This window comes from Meriones unguiculatus, chromosome 11 (assembly GCF_030254825.1).
Source record: "Meriones unguiculatus strain TT.TT164.6M chromosome 11, Bangor_MerUng_6.1, whole genome shotgun sequence".
NCBI classification, from domain to species: domain Eukaryota; kingdom Metazoa; phylum Chordata; class Mammalia; order Rodentia; family Muridae; genus Meriones; species Meriones unguiculatus.
Genome location: NC_083359.1, coordinates 18,372,391 through 18,385,082, shown reverse-complemented (window position 1 = coordinate 18,385,082; position 12,692 = coordinate 18,372,391). Strand labels below are relative to the sequence as shown.

Genomic DNA, 12,692 nt, shown 5'->3' with positions numbered 1-12,692 from the left:
ATGGACCCTGTTGCCTGCTCTTCCATCACTTCCTCTGGGTAAGGCACCCTTACTAGGCCACAGAGGAAGAGGACACAGCAGTCCTGAAGAGACTTGATAGTCTGGGGCCAGTTGGTAAGGGAGGATGGCTCCCCCTTTCTGAGGACTAGGGAGAGAGGGTGGATTATCATAGGGATGCAAAATGAGTAATATTAATAATGAAACCCAGGAAGCTGTTGAAAGATGTATGGCTTGGGAAATTCACCAGACTCCTGAGGTCCCTCTCACAGTTTCCAAAATAGCCAACAGTTGCTGGAGAGAAGACCCTCAGTTGAACCACCTTAAGCAGTGACTGCAGCTTTGGTGAGCTGTGGGCTATGTTCGGTTGGGTGGTCTTTTCAGCTGCCTTAACTCATCTTGCAAATCACTTCAACACACTCATTGGTTTGGGTGGAATTCTTTAGTCTGTCATTCGTGGCCCCTCTGCAGGAAATAGTCGTTCATGTCACCCCAGGAAAAGTGACACAAACCGCTCACCCAGCTGAGCGCTCTACCCCTTTGCCACCTCTCCAGACCGACCCACGTGCTTTAAGCTAACGCCCCAGCCGAGGATCTGAGAAGTCAGACTGCGTACCCGTGGCCACACAGCCAAATGTGGCCCGGAGATATCTTGGGGATCATAGTAAATCATCCCCAGGGCGGCTGAGGAGGGAGTGGGGTAGACAGAGAAGGCCACCGGTAGCCTCCAGGCTGAGGGTCCTGAAAGGGATGCTGGGGTGATCCTAAGAGGGCGGGGGGGAGGGGAGGGGAAGGGACCTTGAACATCGGGCATCAGGGCTCAGGGCCGAGCCTAAGCTTCTTGGAGACAGGTCTTCCTTGGGTCCCCAGGTCTGGTCCTTCCGACTCTGCCTCTCTTGTGACTCAACAGCTTTCCCTGCCTGCTTTACTCGGGGAGTGGGTTGGGTCTCGGTCGCCAGGTAGATCTGCAGACTCGGGAAGCTATACACCAACTGAGGCTCGAGCTCCGGTTCTCAGGCAAAGCAAGTTCCATCCCGAAGGGCTTTCCCTCACAGTCCAAGTTAGGTCTGGGCTTAGCCCTCCAAATCAAACGCGCGCGCGCGCTGCCTTATTCGGCCGCAGCTGGTCCTGAGCCATCCCCGGCGCCTCCTCCGCCGGTCCCTAAAGGCCTGGCTTCTCCCAGGACGCCTGCTGGTCGGAGGCAAGGGGTGTGCAGTCTTTATCCAGCCTCGATTCCCCAATCCTCCAGGCCCGTTTGGGTCTGGCTCAGCGAGGAAGGCTGGGAGGCGCCCGGGAGGGGAGGGAGACCACAGCGAGGCTCACGAAACTCACTTCGCCTTCTCCGAGTTCTCACACGAGTGGGAAGTGGCGCCCGGCGGCCTCGCCACGGGGGGAGGGGGGGAGAGCTGCATGCGGACGCGCCGCACAGAGCCGGCTCTCGGGAGGAGTCGAACTTGCAGCTCGGCCGCTGACGCACGCGGGCGTGTCGCCGGCTCCGGAAGCCGAGCGCGGCGAGGCTGCAGCGCGGAGGACGCCCGCAGCCGCCCCTGGGCCCGAGCAGCGCCCCCTCCGGGGCCTGGCGTCCCCGCTGGGCCTCCCTCCGCCGGATGCTCCCTCCCCCCAAAAGCTTCCAGCAGCCCGGAGGCCGCGACACTGGCCCTCGTGTCCCCGCGCACGCACACACCTCGCGCACGTCGGCCCCACGCCCTCCCCGCCGCCCCCGTGCCACCGCGCACGCAGGCCTTTGCGCGCGGCCGTACGGGACCGCGGTACCGTCGGGGGCGAGGGCGAAAGCTCGCGGGTGGGAAGGGGACCCTCCCCGGGCCGACCTGGGCGCCGTCCGGGGTGGAGCCGGGGGCGGAGCTCCAGGGGGCGGGGCGCGCACGGCTGGGGCGTGGACACGCCGCTGCGCTCCGCGCCGCCCCGCCCCGCCCCGCCCTCGGCCCGCTCCCAGCGCTTCCCCGGCTGCTCGCCGCCACCCCCGCCGTAGCTGCCGCTGCTCCCGCCGCCGCCGCCGCCACCGCCTCCGAGGTAGGGCCTGGGCCATGCGGGAGTCCCCGGGGGCCTCGGGCCGCGCTCCTGGGGCGCCTCTGGGGAGGCGATGGAGGGAGGATCCGGCGAGGGCGCGGGGCCTAGGAAGCTTGGCCACTGGAAGGGTGAACCAGGGCCGATCATCTAGGGCCTGGAGGGTCAGCGGGTTGGGTAGAGGAGGCCTGGAGGGCGGGCGCCGAGCGGATCTCGGAGGGAGAGATCCCAGCCCGAGCATGCAGAGCGCCTGCAGTTGGAGGCGAGGGGCGGCCCGAACATGCGGGCGGAAGGGGCAAGGGCGACCGCGTGGAGGCCCAGCGGGCCGCGCGGGTCTAGGTGACCTTCCCCGGCTGCGCCCTTTGGCTCTAGATCCGGTCTGCATTGATCTGGTAGAGACCCTCCCAGGCCCCAAGCCCTTCCACGCCAGCCCCGAGGGCCTGTGCAAACCCAGCCTTCTCTGCCGAAATGACGAGCTCCAGGCGTTGGCCATGTCCTGGAGCCCCCGGCCCCTATACGCCCTAGCGGGCCCACGCCCGGAGTAGGTGGCGCCGGATCCCTCCCGCGCATGCTTTCTCCCGGGCAGAACGGGCTGTTGTGAGTGGACTTAGGGCCTGGTCTGGAAGTGAGACCCCACAGGAAGCCGTATGCCTGGCCTTCTGGGTCTTAGGGACGGATTCCGTGTTCTGTGTCGTCAAAAGCGACTGTGCATTCTGGGAACTGTTTTCAGGGCCTGACAGCAGATCGGAGGGCCACAACTCTCCGTGGTTTGTCCAAGGTCACACCGGTAGGAAGATTTCAGACTTCCATCTTTTTCATCTGCGAAACAGGAGCAATTATATACACTTCACTGAGTTTGGGAGAAGAAAATGATCCGATTAACACGAGGCCTTGGGGCTTGCACAAGGACACCCTAGAAACCTTGACAGTTACCTAGGAGCTTTTGGGAAGGGTTGAACTTATTCCTCTCACCCCCCACCCCCGCCTCCCAATATATTTTTTGTTCCACATGGTGTGCTGGAAGGGACTCCGTAAATTCTACAGTTCTGTTATTTTCAATCCATTCTTTCTCCATTCGTGACAAGCGTTTGTGCAGCAGCAGGTATTGAGTAACTGGAGGATAATTCACGAAACGCTGTCCCGTTTATAGATTGACAGCCTCAGGCAGACCTGGAATGCAGGAAGAGGCTGGGCCTAGCCCAGGCCTGCACCATCTAGAGCCCTTCTCCCTTGACCAGAGAGATGGGTCAAGGTCTTCTCCTTTACCTAGTCTTTTTTTTTTTTTTTTTCAACTACCCAGCCATGCATGACTACTGAGGGCCTGCCTGCTTTTCTCTGGACTGACAAGACTGTAGGGCCAAGCTCAGGCCCCAGGGTCTTGGGTGGAACCATTTGGCATGCAGTAGGTGGGTAAGGTGGGGATAAATCTGTTTATAAAGATGTCTATTTAAATGTGTGTGTTGATGCACGTAAGCGCAGGTGCCCTCAGAGGCCAGGAGAGGGTGTAGGATCCCCTGGACTGGAGTTTTAGGCAGTTGTGAGCTGCCTCACGGAGCTCTGGGAATCAAGCCTGGTTCCTCAGCGAGAGCAGTAAGCACTCCTAGGCCCAATAAAGCCACCCCCACCAACGCACTCCTCACTACATGGAGTGCACATTAAACCGTAGCCTCTTAAGCTCCCGTCCGAAGACTGTAGGCCACCTCACTTGCTTCTAGAAGCTCTCCTGCCCTAGCAGAGTCACATCTGTTTGAAGGGCTATAGTGGCACACTGCAGCTAGTGGCCACGAGAGACCAAAAGTAACAGCTCTGACATCCCACAACTTCCCAAGTTCCCGGGGGAACTTGTCAAACTGGTGTTTCTGGGCTTGACGCTAGAGTGACATGGGTGAACAGGATTCCGGCTAAGGCCTTGGGCCTCTTGCACCTTTGCTTTCTGACAGGTGTGTGTTCGCGGGTGTGTGTATGTGTCTGTGTGTGTCAGCGAGTCAGCTTCCACTCAGGTGGCTTTGGGTAAGGTGTCTGGCCCCACTTGTAGAGGTTGGTGTTCATAGGTGATTGTTTTATCTCTGATGTCTAGAATGCGGGGTTAGTCAGGTCCAGCATGAGCACTGTTGGGACAGTGCTCATGCTGGACCTGAGGCAGGCGTAGACTCTGGACTCTCCAGCCGCTGGTGGTAAGGGCAACCCTGCTCCCCACCCCCATCATTGAGGCGCTCTGCGGCCTTTTGCTCTGGACGAAGTTTCCCACAGCATGACGGACACCTCCAGGAGTGGTGACTGAGAACCGCCAGCGTCAGGAAGATAGCCCCCAGGATTCCAGAAAGCTTGTGGTGTGTAGCTTTGCCTTTCCCCAGGTTCCTGTGGTGGTCACCAGGAAAGGATGACAGGGGTATGCCCAGCAGGCATGGGCCTCCCTCCAGTTCACTGTCATCACTTTACCTAGAGCTGAGTTAGAAAACGCCCCAGAGGGCAGCCTGCGCTCTCACTACCAATCTGACTGAGGAGAGCCACAGGGTCTGACTCAGGTTAAGTAGCTCTCTTACGTCTTAGTTTGTTACAAAGTGGTTTTGACTTTTGTTTGTTTGGAGGTGTGGGTAGCTCCAGTGGGGGTCAGAAGGCAACTTCTGATCCTTGTGTCTCCACCGGCTGTTGGGACTGCAGGTGTGTGCCATCACACCGGGAGTTACTGTCGGCCATTCTGGAACTTGGTGTGTGTTCTGTGACCCTGCTCTGTGCGCTTGGTGCTCGGGCACCAGTTCTCTGCTGGTATCCCCACACTGCACTGCTGCTGTGTTTTGAGTGTCTTTGTGAAGTAGAAGTTATGATCTGGTTGGAAATAGAGAGGTATGGAGCCGCTGTTGGCCGTCTTTGGTGGATGGTGCTCAGAGAAATCAGTCCTGTTTCCAGCAAGGGGCTTGGAGCTGATCGGAAGAAGGGCTAGTTTTCCCTGGGGTGAGAGGCGGGAGGTGCTCTTCTGGACCTGGCCAGACAATATCCAGCTAAACAATACCTCTTTATGGGTGGGGAGGACTCTGGACCCCAGTGGTTCAGAGTGAGCCTTTGACAAGGTGCTCAGAAACCATTATTATAATAGTGAATATGCAAAAGTAGGGCTTGTTTAGATCTCTACGCACAAATATAACGAGGGAAGCTCTTGTCCTGGGCCTGGGACTCAGAGTGCTAGCCCCACATACAGGAAGCCCTGGGTTCTAGCTCCGGCACTGCCGTGCACTGGGGCGTACGCTCTGAGGTGGGGGCTGGAGGATCAAGTTTAAGGGCCATCTTGACTCCTTGATGACATAGTGAGTCTGAGACTCACTGTGGGCTGTGTTAGACCCCAAGTCAAAACAGAAACAAGCTGGGTGGTGGCAGCCCATGCCTTGAATCCTGGCAGTTGGGAGACAGAGACAGCTGGGTCTCTGTGAGTTCCAGGGCTACCCCGAGAACAGGGAAACCCCGTTCAGAAACAAACCAAACAACCAATCTAACAAAAAACCCACCACCATCACCACCAAAAACCCCAATCATCCGCTCATTTCAATCAACAAATTGGCCTGTCATCTATCATCTTGATGGAATTCTGGTTGTTTGTTTCATGCCTCTGTGTGTACCAGCCACGGCATCAAGTGCTTTATGCTGAGGGAAAATGAGGTCAGAGAGACTAATTGTGGAGGTCTTTTACCTAAAGAGGGAGTAGGATGTGGGCCCAGATGCACCTGATTCCCAAGGCTGTGTCAACCCCCCTGCGCCTTGTTCGGGCTCTTGAGATGCCTGTGGCTCTGTTGGAGCTCTGGTGTGCCTGACTAGACCCTAGACCCTGGAGTGCTGGCAGCCTTCTCTCCCCGGGTTCATGAGTGGGCAGGCAGGCTGCCCTGAGTCTGTGGAAGACTGCGCTGCTGCTGCTGCTGCTGCTGCTGCTGCTGCTGCTGCTGCTGCTGCTGCTGGCCCAGCTTCCAGAGTGTTTTAAAATAGAAGCAGAGCCTGGAAAGCCAGGCTGCCCTCTGTGAGACTGGGGGGCGGGGGGGCACGGCATCTGCTTTGGGAGCACAGCCTGCTTCTAGAGCAGAGGGCCAGCACCTTGCCAGCACCTGGAACCACAGGCCAAGCCTTTGCTTGGAAAGAAATCGCTCTGTGCGTGCATGTGTACTCGTGTGTGTGTGTGTGTGTGTGTGTGTGTGTGTGTGAAGCCCCTGAGCTGGGGCTGCCTTTTTCTGGGAGGGGTCCCCAGGGTTGGTGGATAGGGCGTTACTTTTGCTGTGATCTAATCTGGTGTCTTTTTTTAAATTTTTTTTATTTATAAAATATGTGTGAATGTTGTCCCTGGACATATATACATATCACATGCATGCAATGCCCACAGGGTCCAGAGAAAAGCATCTGGACCTCTGAACTAGAGTCAGAGGTGGGTTTGAACCCCTACGTGGGTGCAGGGAACCAAACCTGGACCCCCTGTAAAAGCTTTCAGTGCTCTTAACTGCTGAAACAGCTCTTCATCCCCCTGATACGTCTCAGATATGATGGTCTATTTTTGCCCTGGCAAACTACCCAAAACTGTTGGAGAAATAGTGGAGCTGAAAGTTTTCCCCTGACTTTCATTCTGAGGGGAATCCTGTGATGGTGATGGAAGAGTTTGGTTGCTAGGTTGTTTTGGCTGTGTACTGTTGTCTGGCTGCATTCAGTGTAATGAGGCATTTGCAAAGAGGAGACCAGGGTACAGGGTACCTGTGAAAGGGCGGGCGGGTGGACTACGGGTCTTTTCACACCCAGGGTGTCTTCTTGCCAGCCTGATGACCCTTCCATAATCACTATGCTTAGTTACCTGGATGGTCTGGGAGATGGCATGGCAGGGTGCCTCCTGGTTCCCTCTTGCTTTTGGAGGTGGGAGGTCTGAGCTCACTGGGGGGGGGGGGAGGGGGAGGGTGGAGGGGTTACCTCTAACAGGGAGACTCTACTTCCTGGTCAGATGTGAGACCTGTCACCCCTCTCTCGGCCCCTGCTTGTTGTCACCCACAGGCAGAGTCTGTGTCTGGCTGGGGTTTCTGGTAGGTGCTGGGTACAGAGTGAGCCTGGTCTTTTTGTAGACCGTTGCTACCTGCTCCCAGGCTGCTTAACAGCTGTCCTTGCAATTCTCACATACACTGAAGTTATGAGCTCTGCCCTGCTCTTGCCGTCTGGGCAGAGTGGCCCAGATGTTGGCGAATCCGTTCATAGAACCAGTATGGACACTGTTTAGACAGCTTTTCCTTCCAGCATCTTTTTTTTTTTTTGACACAGGGTTTCTCTGTGTAGCCTTGGCTGTCCTAGACTCACTGTAGACGAGGCTGGCCTCGAACTCACAGAGATCCGCCTGCCTCTGCCTCCTGAGTGCTGGGATTACAGGTGTGCACCACCGCGCCTGGCTTGCATCTTAACATTTTTGCTTTATGTCAGTGGGTGTTTTGTACGCATGTATGTATACATACACCAGGTGTTTGCCTGATGTCCTCAAAGGGCGTTGGATCTCCAGGAACTGGAGTTACAGATGGTTGTAAGCCACCACATGGGTACTGGGAGTTGAACCCTGGTCCTCTGGAAAAGCAGCTGTTGCACTTAATCAACCGCCATCTATCTCTCCAGGCCCTTCTGTTTTTTAAAAAAAGATTTGTCATTCAATTGTTCGTATGTGCCTCCCCCGTGTTCAGTGCCTGAGAAGCCAGGGGAGGGCACTGCGGCCCCTGGGGCTGCGCTTACAGGTGGTTGTAAAGCCATGTGGGCACTGGAAACCCAACCCAGATCCTGCGAAGCGCGGACAGTGCCCTTCACCTCTGAGCCATCTCTGCAGCCCCTGGCATCTTGGCTGCAGTGACTTGTTGGCACGTGGCTGCCTTCCAATATTTTCTCTTCTTCACAACAACGTTTAAATAAGGGAGCAGAATAAAGCACGGAAACCACTTTGGGCGTGGTTTAATCCCAGCACTCGGAGAGGCAGAGGCAGAGGCAGAGGCAGGTGGATCTCTGTGAGTCTGAGGCCAGCCTGGTCTGCAAAGTGAGTCCAGGACGGCTACACAGGCTACACAGGGAAAGCCTGTCTCGAAACAAAAACAAAACAAGAAACAAACAGACAAGATATGGAAACTCCATCTGAACTCCACACCTCCATTCCAGAGACCTCAGGCAGTCATCCTGCACAGATGGGGCCCATCTTTCCTGTTCTCTCTCACTCATTCACTCTTTTTTTAAATTCGTTTTATTTATTTATTTTTTTGAGACAGTGTCTTACTATGCAGCTCTGGCAGTCCCGGACCTCACTATGTAGATCAGGCTGGTTTTGAACTCACAGAGATCTGGCTGTCTCAGCTTCCTGACAGCTGGGATTAAAGGCGTGTACTACCACGGTCAGCTCGGCTTTCTCGTTTCGTTCATGTGTGCATAGATAGTATTCTATGTTCTCATATGTAAATTCACCACTATTATTGTTTTGAGATAGTCTCATAACCAAGGATACTCAAATTCCTTATGTAGCCAGCAATGACCTTGAACTTCCTGCCTCCTTGCCCCAAGTGCTGGAATTATAGGCCTCTGCCTCCATACCCTCCTCATCCCATAGTTTTTGTTGGCTGACTGCTATTACTTTGTTGGTGTCATTCATTTTCCTAACGATGGGCACGTTGGTCACTTGTAGGTCTCTGTGACAGGCAGTGGGGCAGAGAATATGCTTCTGTCGATTTTGGGGTGCCTAGGACACGTAGTAGGTGGGGTTCCTAGGTGTAGGATTAAGGTTGAGTTAATTGTCTCTCAGTTGCCATCTAAAAGAGTGGACTGGATTCAAACTCGGTTTTCTGGATCTCAGCCTTGCCATACCAGTCTTGGGGTTGTCACTCCATGGCGCCTCTTGGGATGGAATCCATGGCTGGTTTTAAGGCCCGAAGCAGCCAGTGTTCACCCCTAAGTCCGAGCTCAGCTCTTCCCTAGAGCGGCTGCTGTTCTGGGCTCTCCTGTTCTCCTCTCTTCTCCAGCTGTAGGGGAAGCAAGCACCTGTTTTTCGTTACATTGTAGTTTACTTGTTGTTCCCATTGTCAGACACCAAGTTTCTACTTTCCTCTATTCGTTACAATGACACTTTTTTCTTTCTTCTTCTTTTTTTTTTTTTTAAACTGACAGGAGCTGGCCTTATAGCCGCTCCTCTCCTGGTTCCACCCCTCCCTCTTTGCCCTTTGCCCTTTTTCGTTTCTCTTTTAAAATTTATGTATATGAGTCTTTTGCTTTCACACACACACACACACACACACACACACACACACACACACACACACACAGCATGTGTGCCTAGTATCCACAGAAGCCAGAAGTCTGGAATTATAGACAGCTGTGAGCCCCTATGTTGGAGCTAGGACTCAAATCTGGGTCCTCTGCAAGAACAGCAAGTGTCCCTAACCCCTGCGCTATCTCTCCAGCCTCTTCTCCCCACTGGTTTTTAAAACAGCGTCTTCACGTAGCTAAGGCTGGCTTTGAACTTTCTATGTAGCCAACGCTGACCTTGAACCTCCGGCCCTCTTGCTCATCTCCCGAGGGCTGGGGTTGTAGTCAGGTGCCACCAAGCCTGGCTTATTCATCGCTGGGCAGAGCAGTCAGGGCTTTGTGCATGCTCAGAAAGCGTTATGCCAACTGAGACTCATCCCAGCCCTTAAGCTATTCTCCGGCCTCAGCCTCCGAAGCCGCTGCGGCAGAAAGCGTGAAGCGAACCCAGCTTGCGATAATACTTGGCAGGGACGCGGAGGTAGCTCAGCAGAAAAAGGCGTTTGCCGCCAGCGCTGAAGACCCGAGTTGAGCCCTCGGAACCTGCGTGTTGGAAGGGGAGAACTAGCTCCTGCAAGCGTCCCCTCGCCTTCACAGGCGCGCCATGGTACGCACGGGCTCGCCAAATCCACACAATTAAAGCTGTAATGTGCGGTACTCCTTGCCCACTCGCTCACGGGTGCCCGTCACGTGCCAGGCCTTGACATCCTTATAGACATTTGGGTAAACATAACGCCCGACAGGCTCTGAGGAGCCTGGAGTTCGGGGTGTGGTGTGGGAGGAGGAGCGGAGGGTGGGGGCACGGTGAGTGAGCAGCTGTCACTGCCATGTAGTTGATGAGTCAGGAAGATGGGAAGATGTTGTCCTCCTCCGGCCCCTTCCCTGCCCCCAACCCCCGCCCCGAGGCCCAAGTTGGAGGTTATGTAAGTGTGTTGTGTGGCCTGCTAGGTGATATACAATCCTTCCCCTCAGAGCTTCCAGTATGGTCCATTCCTTAGGCTGGAGTGCTGTTTGCATAATTTGTTCAAGGTCAGCCAGGGAAGGCTTGGGCTGGCAGGCTGGCGGACGGTGGAGGGGTTATCGGGGAGTCCTGTCATTTGTGACCTGCTGGGCCCCTTCAGAGCCATCCCTGATCGGAGCTGGTCTGCTCCACCTCACTCCTACCCATCCACTCCTCTGCGTTCTTCCCTCTCCCTACCATCTGACTGTGCGCAGGGCCTGCTGCCTGCCTGGGTCAGGCAGAGGGTGATGTGTGGGGGCCTCTGTGCATCCATAGTGCTTGGTGACCAATGTTCTGGTGCAAGGAAGGCCCAGGAGGGGCTCCTGTCAGGCTTCTACCTCCAGGCAGGGTTGAGTGAGTGAGGGGACCTGTCCATCTCAACTCACTCCCGGCCTGAGGAGACTGAGCCTCGGTCCTGCTCGGGGAGGCCTTTCTGAAGGGAGGTCTGAGAACGGTGTGGGAATGGGTGTCTTCTGGGTGCTGTTTATTTTCGTCAGAAGACTGAGCTCGGGAGAGGCAGAACCCTGGTCTGCCTCAGGCTGCCCTTAATCCTGCTAGATAAATGCATCATAGGAAGTGGGTCCCGGAAGGGCAGAAGGGGAAGCTACTGGAATCTAGCAGTGGGGGGATTTGGTGAGCGATGAGAGCTGAGCCAGATGGGGGTGTTGCCTCGGGCCCAAGAAAGAATTTAACTGGGCCTGCCCGGAAAGGTGGAGAATACACCTTCCTGCCTGGGTGTGCACAGGCCTGTTACCTGAGGGCCCAGACCGGGGACGTTATGTTCCCCTCTCTGTTTATGGGACTTAAGAAAAGGGTGTCGCTTGCACGTGGCAGAGCTGGTATCCACGGTGGCTGATGCAAAGTGCTGGCGGTTACGGCTGATTTTGTGCGCTGCAAGTTCTGTTCCGTGCAGCAGGGGCCAAATAAAGGTAGCGGAGTGGAATGGTAAATAAATCAGGGAGCCTCACAGGGCCTGGCCCCTGCCCTGAGCCCTGGCATCCGACTCATGTCCCGGATAATAATCTCCTTAGTGCTGAGCGTTAGCTGCTGTTTGCTGTGGGTGGTGGTTTTGGTTTTTTTCTCTTTTTTTTCCCCTTTTTCGACAGGTGGCTTTCCGTATTAGGTTTGGGGATTAGGGCTGGCACACGGCTTTTGGGGAACGTTGGATAAAGGATGCTGTGTCTTTTCCTCAAGGTGGGGTCTGGTCCTCGATGCAAAGGTGACTCCTGCAGGGTGGGTCCTGGGGGCTGTCTCTCCTCTGAGGTCAGGGAAGTGTAGCAGGACAAGACCTGGCTTCTGACAGGCCGGAGACGCAGCTTGGTTGGGAGAACGCCTGCCTGCACACGCACAACATTGCGCGAATACAAAAAACACACGCATACAACACCGCACACATCCGGAATGGTAGTGCTCCCGCACTCTCAGATGGAGGCAGGCAGAGCAGATGTTCAAGGCCACTCCTGTCTAGTTTGAGGCTAGCTTGTGTTATATAAGACCTCAAAAGGAAAAAAAAAAGGTGTGTGTGTGTGTGTGTGTTTGTGTGTGTACTATCCCGGCAGCTCAGGGGTTAGGAGCACTGATGTTTTAACGTTGGACCTGAATTTGGTTCCCAACTCCCACATTGGGTGGCTCACGACCACCTGTGGCTCCAGTTCCAAGGGATCTGGTGCCCTCTTCTGGTCTCTGCAGGCACCTGCCCACACGTGGCAGAGATGCACACACAAAAATAAAGTGAAATCTTAAATATAGGTGGTGTTCAGGGGGCTTTAGCGACCTTGGATGCTGCCCACGAGCGGCTCCTCCTCTGCTCCTGCCTCCTGGGGAGGGCCAGCTCTGTCTGCAGGTGGTGCTTTCTGTTTGCTTTGTTTTGTTAATTTCTTCTCTGTTTATTTTATTCTCTCTGTGTAAGAGTTTTGTCTGCATGTGTGTACATGCGCACCATGCTCCCTGGGTCCCCCAGAACTGGAGTTAGGGACAGTTGTGAACCACCATGTGGGCGCTGGGAATTGTACCCCAGACCTCTGCAAGAGCAGCAAGTGATCTTGACCAGCGAGCCCTTTGTTTTTGTATGTCCCCGGATCGCTCTTAATCCAGACAGAGATGGAGAATGTTCTGGGCTCTCCGCCAAGACGTTCTGCAGGTCTGCTAGGCTGGGCTGTCTTTCAGCCCAGGGTTACATGGTGTGGACTTTTCTTAGGAAGTGCCAGGCCCATCTGGCCTGAGGTGTGTGCCATTTTTCCAGGCCTGAGTGTGAAGCCTCCTGCCTGCCCCCTGGGGTCCATGCGTGTGTGTGTGTGTGTGTGTGTGGGGGGGGGGGGGGGGGAGTGGGGGAGTGGGGTGGTTACTTGGGAAGGAAAGGGCCAGTGGGAAGAGGAGAGCCTCTAGTATTGGAAGA

General features: G+C 55.4%; 1 protein-coding gene across 1 annotated transcript in view; it reads left to right on the top strand.

Moving 5' to 3' along the window:
* Positions 1-1,897: 1,897 nt before the first annotated feature.
* Positions 1,898-12,692, top strand: part of Vdac1 (voltage dependent anion channel 1) — a 28,938-nt gene continuing 18,143 nt past the window's right edge. The window contains exon 1 of the mRNA XM_021638885.2: positions 1,898-2,028. The gene's annotated coding sequence lies outside the window, so the exon portion shown is untranslated. The remainder of the gene's footprint in view (positions 2,029-12,692) is intronic.